This window comes from Chlamydotis macqueenii, chromosome 5 (genome assembly GCF_036417535.1).
Source record: "Chlamydotis macqueenii isolate bChlMac1 chromosome 5, bChlMac1.mat, whole genome shotgun sequence".
In the NCBI taxonomy this organism is placed as follows: domain Eukaryota; kingdom Metazoa; phylum Chordata; class Aves; order Otidiformes; family Otididae; genus Chlamydotis; species Chlamydotis macqueenii.
In genome coordinates, this window is record NC_141560.1 from 40,383,099 (window position 1) to 40,397,067 (window position 13,969).

The 13,969-nt window shown below is 37.5% G+C and overlaps 1 protein-coding gene across 15 annotated transcripts in view; it reads right to left on the minus strand.

Annotated features, from left to right (window-relative positions):
• Nucleotides 1-13,969, minus strand: part of NUMB (NUMB endocytic adaptor protein) — a 97,788-nt gene that overhangs the window by 54,826 nt on the left and 28,993 nt on the right. For 12 of the 15 annotated variants that reach the window (XM_086749922.1, XM_086749923.1, XM_086749918.1 and 9 more), the window contains exon 1: nt 3,635-3,783. The exons of the other annotated variants lie outside the window; for them this stretch is intronic. The gene's annotated coding sequence lies outside the window, so the exon portion shown is untranslated. Of the gene's footprint in view, nt 1-3,634; nt 3,784-13,969 lie in introns of those variants that run through there. 15 annotated transcript variants of the gene reach the window in all.

A 13,969-nucleotide genomic window follows, 5' to 3' on the forward strand; every position in this document is an offset into this window, starting at 1 on the left:
TGAGCTGCAAAAGCAGTAATGTAAGAATTTGCAAGGGCAGCCTAGTTTAGTCACTCCATCTTTCGTGCTATGGAAGAGCTGAAGTATTTGAACAAGGTCAGAGTTCTTAATGAGTTTTATATTCTTATTGTTCCCTCATTGTCTGTAAGAAAATATTCTATAAAGAAAGAGGCCACATATGCAAAGATCAGGTATTACTCTTCCACCTCTCTGTTGTGAAAGACGACCACTGGAAGTTGACCTTCAGCACTGTTTATACAGGGATTATATAGAAATATTTCTGTAAAGTACACAGCGTCTGACTATACCAATCAACAGGACTTTCTTAGCATTTCCACATCCTGAGTTTGAGCAATGCTAACACTATTAAGTGACAACAGTTTTCAGTACACTCATATTCTTGTTGTCTGTTGGGAGTTCCTTGCCAGAACAAGAGGCTGCAGTCCATGCATCATGTCTGACAGCTCCAGTGGGTTTTCTTTTTCCATGCTCAATCGTCATTTTCTTTCCCATACTTAGTCCTTCTGTGTTCAATCTTAACTCATGGCTGAGCTCTGTGTTGGTCAGTCAACCTGCATTTTAGAAGCTTTTCAAGATTAAACATTACAGTCATCCTGGCTAGAAGTAAACTTACTAGTGTTACAAGATGAAACCTCCTTAACCCTGAATCCATAGCAGAAAGAATAGGACTAAACTCAGCATACTCAGGATTCCAAACTCTGAAGCTGAAAAGCAACCACAACTACAGGAATTTTTATTCCCATGACTCACAATATTTTAAAAATTTATTGAGTTGGTGAACTACACCAGGCCTTTCTTTTTACCTATGCAACTTTTCATTCTCTCAAATCTTACAAAAAAAAAAATACCTAAAGATGAAGGTGACAAAGCAGCTTCACAGTCTGGAATGAAATGCTTTTCATAGCCTCTACCGTGAACCTCTGAACTGCGAAGAGCTGCCGTAACAAAGCCAAGATAACCGAGGCTATCTTGGATTGTCCTACAAACACACCCAGGAATGCAACGCATGCCAAAACTCAACAGTTGGTCACTGATGTAAGCACAGGAGGAATCACAATATGCACTGAATCAGTTTCTCACCACTGGAATAACCCATTTAGGCAGGTCTGCTATAAATACCTAGTTCTGTAGGTATAGGAAGAGATTGGAGCTGTATGTAGGAGACCCAAATAATAATTAAACAGTGATTAAAGCTTCAGCAATATAAAATTTAGGAAGGAGATTCAGGAAGTGGTCTGCTTTAAGGCACCCAGCCTGCGCACTCTGAACTCTTAGGAAAACAGAGAAATGCGGCTGTGGAAGAAATCAAGGGTTTGGTCTACAGACAAATTACCCCATTATATTACATAGTGCTGTATACAATCCTGTTATTGAATTTATCTTTTCTAGATAAAACAAATAATATTTGTGTGAAAAAATACATTAACTGGTAGCAGACTGCCCTGTAGCACAAGACATAAGGATGAAGACAAAACACAAGTGTGTGTGACATACTGCTAGGCTAGGCTAAGGAGCATTAGCAGCCTCCCTGGAGGTCCAAGTTTTGTTCTGCAAGCCCAACTCTGCAGCAAGAGCTATTTCCATGTTTTCTGTCTCAGAGAGGGGCTGTAAGACTTGCAGTTGCTCTGCTTCATTCCTATCCTGCTTCTGCAGAGAAAAATCATAATACGGGTTACTAACTTGACAACGCACTCAGACTGAATACGTGTTTTATTAAAATTAATTTCTGTAATTCCTGATCTAGTGGTAATTTCCAGAATAATTGAGATTAATCTTTAAAAGTTTCAGTATCTCAAAGAGCATGAGTTAAAACTTGGACATCAGTGCCGAGTAGATAAGCCAATTCTATCCTTCCTTATTATCTAATAAGGCAAAAGATCCCAAAAGATTTGAAGGACCAGGTAAATTATCTTCACAGAACATAGTTAAAATCTGCGCATGCTTAAGCTCATGTTCATAGATGAACATATGATCTGCTCCAGTTTTTGGAGTTTAATTGCTTTTACTCCAGGTTTTTTTCTTTAATTTCTTTTTTGGGGGAATGCTATTCTACTAAGAATATTTTTACTTTTCAAAATATTTTCCGTAATTAAGTGACTTTTCTACTAAGAAGGACTTTTGTAAATTTTGTTAGCGTTAAGGCCCTCTTCTGGAAGCCACCCTGGACTTATTAAATAATTAAAATTTGAATCGATTTAAAAAAAAAAAATCTCACTTTTCACAAGAGTCAAGACATCTAAAGCAAGCTTATAAATTTTTTTCCTAAAGGGACAGAGGGGTGGGGATTGTGCAGGACAGGGGTATCCAAGATACTGATCTCCCTGATGCTTGAAAGGTTAGAAATCATTCCTGAAATCTTGGATAGTCTTGAGATTCACAGTAGGAGGCTTTATTTCCTGCTGGAGAATAATATTACATTACACGTAAAAACAGTTATGCTGGTAAAATTAAAATAGCTACAACAGGTGAAGCTCCCAACTCCCCTTGTCTCTGAAGGAAGACTCCAGAGTGGACCAAGGGAATTGCAGTACACCAGCAAGAGACGACTGAACAGCTCCAGGTTGGTGCACATTACGTGAAATCAATCCATGCTCAGCCCGGTGCAAAATCAGAACCAAGTTATCTGGCTCTAATTCTCCTTCATACAATTATTTTAGGAATGAAGAAGAAACCATGTGCTTTTTGAAGATACATTTACCCACAGATTATAGGAGCAGGCAATGTGTGTCAGTATGACTGACTATACATTATGTCCTAGGCCTGAGCAAGAAAAAAATTAAGGAAATAAGGACTAAAACATGAGTAAAACCAAATTACGTCATCATTAACAGAGCTATTGCTAAGCAGCACCTTATCAAGCGTTTAAGGTGGCTAATTATTGATACGCATCACAAAATAAATAGATTTTGAGTAGAAATCTGAATATTAATAGCATTAGGGAGCAGCTTATAGAATACGATGTTTAAAAGTAAACGCAAGCAAGGCTTGTCGTCAAACTAGAGAACCATTCAAATTTATCTAAATACAATGTAAAACCCCCCAGTGTTTGTTTAATATATTTCAAAGTTTGAAACTGTTTCAATATATCAGTAACTGCAAACTAATTTTCTGAATCTATTATAAGTGGTTAAAGATTCCTACTATGAGTACAATTATAAATACTATTTAAACATCTCGTGAAATTTAAAGGGTTTAGTAGAGATTAGTTCAGAAAACTTGAAATGTACTTCTATACTACATTCTCAGCTACGTCATGATGCACATTTTAAAAAGGAATAAACTTCCCACGGATGCTTCGCAATTCGTTCAATCTTTCATAGAATCTCTCAAATTTTGAAAATCACAAAATCTTAAGGTAAAAAGATGCTGTATTCAGTTTTTAAGAGAAGGGGAAGTTCACAAGCTTAGCTCAGGGAATAAACATATTACTCAACTGGTCAAAGAAAGCAGAACTAATTGAGGGTACACTGTCATACCTAATTCAATGAGAAGTGCTATTAAGTATCTGCCTCAATAATCAGAATCCAGTCCATCGAGGATTTGAAAAGAAAAGCCTCCTACAAAACACTCATTTTTAGAATTAAGTTATTGGTTTCCATAGTACTTAACTTACCATTTGGAAAAAATATCTGTTGTTTTAAGAAGTCCAGCAATTATACCCACACAGCCTCAGCCAGTTACACAAGAATAAATACAGGTAATGTAGGTCTTCAAAATTCACAGCATGAAAAAGTAAATCTCTACAAGAGAGAGCGTGTAACGCAAGAATGCGGCTGTGATACGGGCTACATTGGACAGACTGCCCCCAGCCACTCCCTGCACATTCTCTTTACCGCCCACATCCCCTCGCCTTACGTACACACATGTGACAGGCAACAGGAAGGGCATGGACAGGCAGCCTTCATTCTGGGTCAGGTACACTGAAACACTTCTGGGAAATCTAAACAAATTGGACACAACCTTGGGTCAAAATAAAGGTTATGTCCAAGGTACCTGGATCTGGAAGACACTGTGGTGCACACGAACTGAAGCAATCTTCAGTTGTCTGGTTTTGCACAGGTTTTGGTAGCACCTGCATCAGTTCTGAGACATCTGACTCCCAAGCAAACACTTTATAAAAGACTACTGCAATCATGATACATTAGGATATCTCTATTAGAAGGAGTAGCTACATCCTGCTATAGAAACCAGACAGCTATATCCTGCTATAGAACCAGCTTACCATGAGCACCATTTACTACATTCCATCAGAAGCAGCACTGAGACTGTCTACATAAAGTTAAAAATAAAATCTACTTACCTCCTTTTTTTTTGTTCTGCAGTTAATGTGCTCATAAACTCCACCCTTCCGTGACAGAGAATAGAAATAAATCATTTTTAGCCTGCAATAACAGCCCTGTTCTTGGATACTACAACAGAAGTGAGACCTTCAGTGACACCATAGCTTTTCTGCAAGGCCTGAGCAATTGTATCAGTGGGACAGGCCAACACAGGTTCCTTGCTGTCTACAGGAGATGCCTCATTTCCCTCTGCGTCTTCAGCACATGTGCAAGGCTTGGCCAGCTCCAGCTGTGCGCACTGATAACCTAAGAAAACTTGCAAAAACAACTGACAAGGAGCAGGGTAACGTCCAGAGCAAAACATTTTAGATCAGTTCTCGTGTATGTGAACCACATAGCGTGTTTAGTTCTATACATCGAATCAAGTGTTATCCGTTAATTCTGCTTTCGCCTGTGGTGTCCAAGCTTCTTGTATGACTGATAGAGCTACTTTACTCTTCAGTACACAATTACAAAAATTGCAGAAGAAAGGATCTCTAGGTGTACCAATAACGCAGTTACACGCTTTGACAGCAGGACGCTTCAGCCTACTTCAAAGGAGTGTAATAATTAATGGAAGCACAGGGACCTACAATTACACAGTAAAGTCTCAATATACATTTTTACAAGATTGCAACTGGAAAAAATTCACCTGTCCTGAGAAGGAAAGAAGTCAAAAGGCAGAAGAGATATTAAGACACTCATGAAGAGATTTCTCAGAATTTCTCATATCAGCCTTGAACTGTAACAGTCACTGGTGGTTTTTGTGCCCCCTCAGTCCTCTCAAAATATTCAGTCAACATGGTTTAAGTAGTCAGTAAAGATTGGAGCAAATATCTGGACTAAGTACCTTTGGAAAAGGGGTCTGGAAATACTTTTATTTTATGTCAGGAAACAAAAACAAACAAACAATTTTTGGTTGTAACTATCAGGGTTCTTTCATACTGCTATACACCAGCCTCTGCAACAACAACAACCACCTTACTTATTCCATCATGCCAGGTACAAGGTAAGGCTTGTACATTGGATTTAAAGCATGGGAGCAGAACCCTGTATGACTGTATGAATTCTGTACGAGCTGTACTGGCTTTACAGAGATCAGGTAATAAGATGCGCATACCCTAGAAGAGTAGGGATTAATAAACCATTTGAAAATTAGAGAGCACCCAGCCGCACAGAGCCTGCTTCTCCAAAGAGAGCAGAAGAATGAGGATTCCCAGCCAGCAGCACTGTTACTGCAGGACAGAAGTGTTACTGCTGCCATCCACTGAGCTGCTCCACCCTTACTGAAACATGCTGTTGCATGACAAAAAAGTCCACTATAATATACATACTCCTTTTTCTAAATATTTTCTGTAAAATATCTCATTTCTTTTCAATTGCACATGCAGTTATTTAATAAGAGCACCTCTCTTGATTACTACTTCTCACATTAAGGCGTTAAGCAGTCTCCAATCAGCAGAACAGTATAGCTATAACTGAAGACATGATTTTGCCTTGTAACTGCATAAAATCTAATTTTTTTTTTTGTGAGAAGCTTTAAATCAAATACCTCAGTATTATTTTAAGATAAAGATTCAGAGTCCAATCTTAACATTGAACAATGAATTTTTGTCAATGTATGCGGCTTTTTCTTGTGGGTTTGTTTCGTTCTTTTGGTTTTGTTTTTTTTTTTAAATTAGGAAAAGGACTTTACAGGCTCCGAATTCTGACTACCTAACCACAGCAGAGGAACATCATCAATAATTCATATTCACACACCAAAAAAATGGGGAAGTGCTTTCAAATAGCATTACCTGAGGTGATAAATTACATCAGGAATTTCAGGCCCTTGAGAGAGTTCTCAATATTGAAAAAAGAGCACAGAAAAAAATGTACAAGCTATACAGTAACAGGATACCATTTATTGTATAAGAGACCATCAGCAATTTGGGGGTTGTTTTGTTCTTACATATTCAAAGCTATTAAGATCATTATGCACCATCTATTGCACTCTCCACATCTAGTTTATTTGACCAGTTCAGTTTACTGGCTGGTACAAAAAGCTTTATCACATCTGCACCTTTTCCTGCAAGGAGGAGGCACATCTTTATCTAAACTGAGCTAAGGAGGATGAATGGGACTAAAAAGAAAATATTACTCAACTTTACCAGTATCTTATCTCCCAAGATCTCTTAAACAGTTATCTGAAGTTTATCATGGCATCTGCTTAACCCTATCAAAAGGCTGGTAATTCACCTTGAAAAAAAGCTTGATGAACTTCAGTGAAAATACAACACATATCTAAAACGCTTTTTGCTATTACAGTAAAGGCTATAATAAACAAAACAAGTCCATCCTTCAATTTGTATAAAGGTTGTAGAGAGGGGGGAAAGGAGAGAGAATAAAACAACTTTTCTCCGATATCAGTGCTTTAACTTTCTGTCAATGGCATGGAAAAAGTATACAAAGTCAATCTGTAAACTGAAGAATATAGGTTGATGTAAACATCATTGGGGGATAAAACAATTTTCTAAGCCTTTCAAGAGGAAAAAAAAAAAAATGCTTTCTGGGGATTCACCAAATCATCACTTCTATTTGGAAAGCAGAAGATAACTTGATCAGCCTGAAAAGATGCAGTTTTAATCTCAAACTAAAGTATACTGTAAAATTTACAAAGACTGCAATTGTGGTTGCTGAAGGTGGAGGGAGTAGTAGTAAGTATTACTTAATTTGAGAGCCCAGAATTAATTCTTGCAGTTACACAACTTAAGTCTCATTTTAGGCAACACTGACCACTTCCCAAAACCCAGGGTAGCAGAGGCAGCGACTCCAGGAAGACATATTTATAGCACACAGAACCCACACACCACTACTTATTCTATAATTAAACACCAAAACAAGATGCTATTATGAACACAAAGTCTCTGACAATGTACCACATTCAGACAGACACTGAAATATCTTTTAGATAACTGAACTTGATCTAATCTGGAGTTGGTATTTCCTGGCCAATGATGACTAACTCCTCTAAACCATCATTAAGTATCAGGAAATACCCATCCCCAACATCAATTACATTTAAACATATACCAAAGTGTTATGTTTTGAATGCATTCACTCACAGTGAAATAACTTACAGGCAAACGTGAGGGGGGGGGGAACCAAAAACAACAAAACAAACAAAAACCTTTCCACCAGACTTGAGGTAACCGAAGTACAAAATCAAGTCTTAATATTAACAGCAAAAAGTAAGTTAAGGCCAGACTTCCGGCTCGCTTAACTTGTCAAGTTTTGCTGCAGAATAACACCGGGCTCTTACACAGCCTTATCTCACTCTCTTCATCCACAGACAAAAATGCTTCCTGAATTAAATTGATTCAAATCATTACGATGCTTGGTATTATGGGTTAAAGACAACCTTGGACAGTACTGTATGTACTTTGTACAGTGAAGACAAAGGTCTTCAGAGAGCCCAGTGCCACTCCGTTGTGCCCTTGTGTCACAGCTTTGCAGGTGGACTGTCCCAACCAATGTAAATCCTCAGCAACCCACACAAAGAAGATGGACAGACAGAAGTCCTCTCTGCAAACTCCAGCCTTAAGGAGAATTCATGCCTCTTCACCTTCATTTTCTGTTCCAGCAGAGAAAGAAAACACTTCTCAGCTTAAACAAAAAAAAAAAAAACAAAAACACAAAAAACCCCACCACCACAAACCAACAAAAAAACAGCCCATGGTATCAAACTAGTATGTAAAAAGCAACATCACATTTGTATTCAAGGAAGGCTCAGGAGTGGACAATTGTCCTCTTCATTTCTGTAGAAACCAAAATTAAAGACTCTCAGTAGGAAAGTCACAGCTATAATCCCCTCTTTCCCAGCTCCGTGAAGGTACTAATAGAAAGTTTTCATCACAGCAGTCAATACATCACCACATTGTGAATATTAAATCTAATCCAAATAGCTTACTCACCCCTGTCTCCCATGATTTCTTCTCCTATCCTTTTCCCATCTTTTTTTCCCCTTTAAAGGAAAAAGATTTGCTTTACAGCTGCCGTGAGTGCATCAAAATTATGTCTAGTGTACTTAGAATTACAAAATAATTATAATCTCTGATAAAATTGCTAGGCACTATTAATTATTGAACTATTTTTCTATTAGAATTCTACATATTTAGCTTAAGTTGGTATGTGGCTTTGTGCAAGTCAGCCACTTCATAATCAAATCCTAAATTCCTAGCAAGTATTGGTACGTAAAATTTCTACCTTGAAGGAAGTCTACAGTTTTGTATCAACAATGATTTTCTTCCAAAGGACATTCTGGTTAGAAGAGTCTAGTGCTCAAACAGAATAGTTCCCCCCCCGCCCCAACATGAAAAGCCAAACCGCTTATGAAAATTGATATTCATTCCCAACCCTCCTCCCAAAAGAGCAAAACATTGCATTAGATCTTCTGGCAGCTTTTCTAGTTGTAATCAGAGATCAGATTTACATTCAGATCTTAGGGAAAAAACCAACACCACAGCACAACACATATACTCCCCTTCATAATTTTAATTTACAAAGACAACTCCTTTGCGCTCATCTGAAAACGTGTTATATGTTATCAGTAAAATGGGATTCAGCTTTTCTGAAGAACACTTTCAGGACAGATTTCCTAGACCAGCACCCCCATAAGCAGAGTGCTGCTCTGGGAAAACCCATTAAACTGCTGGTTTGGAATTTAGTGTGCAGGCCAGGGAGCAAGTAAGCGCAATCTCCATTAGCTGGCATGATACCTCCTGCATTCCTTGTGTCAAGTAGTTCTTGAAATGTTACATCCATGCCACTTAAACTAGTGACACTCCTTCATATTGGGAAACCTATGTGACGAGCAGCAGTAATCCAAGTAATCCAGAAGCAGCACTTCCCTAACACCAACTCACAGCCCCATAAGCACAGAAGGGAGGTGCTCCATAGAAGAAAGTTCACAAGGAGACTTCCAGTAGAAAACATAGCTTTAAAAGCAAATTTAAAAAATCCCCACCAACCCAGATCTCTAATTCTACTATAAAGTTGCTTACTAGTCAATGTATATAGATGTGAAGGATGTAAATTAAGAGTCATGATTTGAGGGGGGGAAAGAAAAAAAAAAGAAAAAAAAACACAACCAAAAACCACCCAAAAAAAATCCCCCTCAACATTTATTTTATGACATTTTAAACAGCTCTGTCACATGGAGTAAAACAACCTGCTAAACTATATCTGACAAGGAAGGGTAGAGTTTTAAACCGATTAGTACAAAGGTCTTCAAGAAATTGAGCTTCCATAAATTACAGCTTTGCACACACTCCAGTTTACAACATGGACTTTGTAAAGACTTGAGACTTTTGTAGTGACGTGTTTCTGAGCACACAACAATATGAGGAAATGTTGTAGCTGATAGCCCTCTTCTCTGCAGACAAGCACATATCAAAGGTGCATCATTGTTTAAAATGGCTCCAGTTCTCCAGGATGAAGATCTACTGCCTGTCCTGCCTTGACCTCAAGGGAGGGACACACTGTCCTCCAAAACATCCTGTCAGGAAAGCAGTAACAAGTGTACAAATTTGGAGACTAGGATAATAAATACAGTTTTGTTAGTTACTTATTTCAGCTTCCAAAATAATAATTGTCTAAGAACATGGAGGTTTTTTCAACTAAGTCTTGCCCACTTCAGAAATCCTGGTGAACATGTCCATTTCTGCAGCTGCAGGGAACTAGGAACAATGTATTTGCTAAGCTCTGTATGTGGTGCTCTTGTGTGAAAGCTTTCGTTTGTTATATCCACTTTGTTTTGAAGTTACACATTCCCTGAATCTGGTTTAGCAGAACAAAATATTTATTTGTAATTTCTTACAATACAGAGATTTGAAATTGATCAGAATATAGTCCAGGCCTGTTGACTAAGGAAACTATTCATCTGTTTAGGAAAGATGGGATGTTTACTGCTTTTGTAGCTTTTTCTGCATTTCCTTTTTTAGGACTACATTCCTAAGCCTGCAAGGAGATGCCCATGACATAAGGGACAAGTATTTCCATGAGGCTCATTTTCCCTATTTCTTAGTAATGGCATCAAGTCCTTACAGAACAAGCTGTTTAGGTGAATAATAAACTGCAGGGCTCCTAAATGAACTGATAGTATTTTACCAATTTCCCTCCTAAGTAAAATTATTGCTTTACTGGTCAAAAAGTCTTATCTTCTCAAATATACAGTTAACAAGAAGACTGGCCCAGACTACTTGAATGACTATTTCAAATGTGGTTTTACTGTGTTTTTATTGTTAGATCTTTATATTTAGTTACCATTTCTCCCCAAGATGGAGTGTTGATCTCCGTAATTTTTCTTGGGGTTTGTGCGAATAAAAACCACTGAGCAAGTAAGCAACATCCCCCCCCCCCCCCCCCGCAAGTAAAGTGTCTACTGAAAACTTCATAAAAACTTTATTCAGTGAGATTTGGTTTAGTGCTATAAACCCTTAAAAACACTTACTGGAGTAAGAGAGTTGAATGAGCTTGCTCTCATATTTAGTTCAATTACCAAATGTCAGCAATCAGTTTGCATTTCCAGATATTTGCATTTGAAACTGACATGGGGAAGAAAAAAAGCTGGCAGATGAGATCTCAAACAGTTAATATTTTTTCCAGTTCAAGCTATTAATACATTAGATAAAACACATTACCTCAGTTTTTAACAGCAGATTAAAATAACAGCTAAGAATTTTTGAGGGACAGAATGTCATTTTATCAAATAGCAAAGAAAACTGTGCAAGCAACACACAACAAAACACACAGACAAGTCAGAGTCAAATCTGAGCTTGCCTATATTAAATCTTAATTCAGTGAAGCACACTTATGTACTCACCCTTTATAAAACGACAAAGCAAATCATATAGTCTACACTGAATAAAGCAGATGTCAACATTTACAGACTCCAGTTACATTCCTTATAATATATACACACTCTTTCCTATAAAGCAAAGTAATATTAAGATCTCTTATTTTTCACAAACTAGAAGTACTGAAAATTTCACAAATCCTATTTTAAACAGCGACAAAATATGTTAGTAGATGGAAAAGATTTATAAACATAAATTTTTAGAAAGCATAGCTATAGTATGAGGTGCTACCTGGGCTTTGTACAAACTTACAGCAAAAAAAAATTTCACTTTTAAAAAAAAGTTGTTACGAAACTGTTTTGCTTTCACTGCAGTTTTAGGGTTCAGCTTAAATCGTACTGAGGAAGACCTAAGTGCAAAAGGTAGCTCTTGTGGTCCAATTTCAGACTGAGCAAAAATATCAAAAAAACTTGTCTGAATTTTTATAGCCTGGACTGCTTACCTGCTTGTAATGCTATGGTTCACATATTACACTGTGCCATAATTGCCCCTATTTTAAATAAGAAACCACCTTTGTTAAAACACTTACCTGTACTGCCATTTTAGAATCTTCAACAAACTACACAGCAGTCACTCTACTGTGCATTATCAGGGAGCTGACGAACTACCATCCCTCCAAAAAGAGAATCAACTCCATTTAATTCCTGCTCAGATCTAGACATCTGGAATCAAGTATATACATGAGGAAGAACCACACAGCTGCAACTGTATAAATATTTTTCTTATCAATTCCCTGCCAAGAGCATCTCAAAATTCTAAGATCAATTTCATAGACAAGAAATAAAAACTAAGGTCACATAGGCAGACAGGCTTCTAGAATTTGGGTACTCACATCGCGGGTAAGTGAAAGGTGTTCCAGGGCTAACATACAGCCTCATCTTGGACCAAATTTTCCAGATTTTGTTTCCTATGAACTTCTAGGGTGGAGCTGGTGTCTCGTTAAATTGGCATAACGATTATCACCGATTTTATCATAAGAATTTCTGGCATCCACTTCAAGTAACAATCCAGCAGACAACACACATTCCAGTTTGCATTATTAGGATTAAAACAGGAATCTATTTCCATTGACATGTTCCTTCCAACAAGGATTATCTAAGCAATTGCCAAACGGATTGCAATTGATCGCAGTATTACGATGCATAGGCACTTATGTATATTCGTCAAGAGAAAAGGCCACAGCAAAATTTAAGTCTTCAAATTGATTTATAAATAAGCTTCAGAGTGCCCTTTTAAAAGTGGTTAAAAAACAGTACCTTGGAATCCACGGAGCATTTGGAACAATATTTCTAGATTCAGTACACTAAGAGAGATTTTTTTTTTTTTCAATTTTTTTTTTTGTTAAACCTCCAGCCAACCAGTCTGCCTTCTCCTAAAACACATGTGATACTTGTGCATCTAAATGAATACACGTGGACATCTATCACTGATGCACTAATAAAACCCACTCTTAGCTGTGCCAAATCTGCCAAGACAACATAAGTAAAAAAATAACCACAGTAGCCCATGAAGTTATTGTGGGTATAGATGAATATCTTTGTCAAGCATCAGTGGCACCAAGTTAAATTTTTTCTTTGCATAATCACATATAATCAAGCTGTATTTTTTTAATTTTGGCTTAACTATGTTGATGACTATCTCCATTATAGAGACTACCTATAATTTCAAAGCTTGTGATGGCTTTTTCTGTCACACACCACCATTCATGAAAGAACAAAGCCATGGAAGGAAGTCACAGTTTCAGACCATGATAAAGATGTAGCACAAAACACTAAATAATAGAAATTGATACGTTGGGCTTTTTAGCAGAAAACAACATCTTTAGTAGCATATAGCTATTCCAAGTTTTTCTCCCAAAGTTTGGGAACTATTACCTGCTTCTAAGATTGGATGCAGCACTGACGCTACAAAACTGTTGCTTTTCGCTCCTTCAAGCAAGTGTAGTCACATTAGAATTTTGCTTTATAAAGTCTATGATAACCTTCCAGAGTTCACACAACCCCTACTTACTGCGCAAGTTTGGGCATGACAATCAATCCACATTATCTTCAAGTTCTTCTTTTGAACTCCAATTTCTTGTATCAAATACTTTATATGGCTATATACAAGATGTTTAAGATACACCCCAACAGTTCTATTAAAACTGCTTTGTTTACCCGTAAACACAGACAACTTACGGAGCCTGTTCCTAGCACTCCTCTTAGCCTGCGTACTCAAAGGCTTTGTCTCTCCACAATTGACGTTTTGTGCAACCATTAACTCCAGCTAAAACATTTCTAAAGATGAGAACTGCAAACTGAAACTACAGGAACATCTGAAATTTTGAAGATGTGCTTAAGCAAACAGTAATGTAAAGTGGCAACAATAGTTCTAAAGACTGAGAGACAGTCGGACAAGACATCACATTTTCACAAAGAAATAACTTCCAAACCACATGAAATTTGTGGCAGCAGGGCTGGCTGTATCAAGCATAACAGCAACACAGGGCTAGAGTGCAGCGACTAAGTTTTCAAGGGGCAAATCATTACACAAGCTGTGATTAAAGCCACTTTCACACTCCTTGCTTCATTGAACTCTGACATCAAGTAACATTTAAATAATGGTCCAGAGCTGTGAAAAATCACCTCGTTGACACTTCAAGTACCCTTAAAAGAAATGTTTTAGTTTTGTTATCACATTCTTCTCTAGGACTTTGATAGCTCTCTCCAAACAGTTTTGCATATTTTTAGTCTA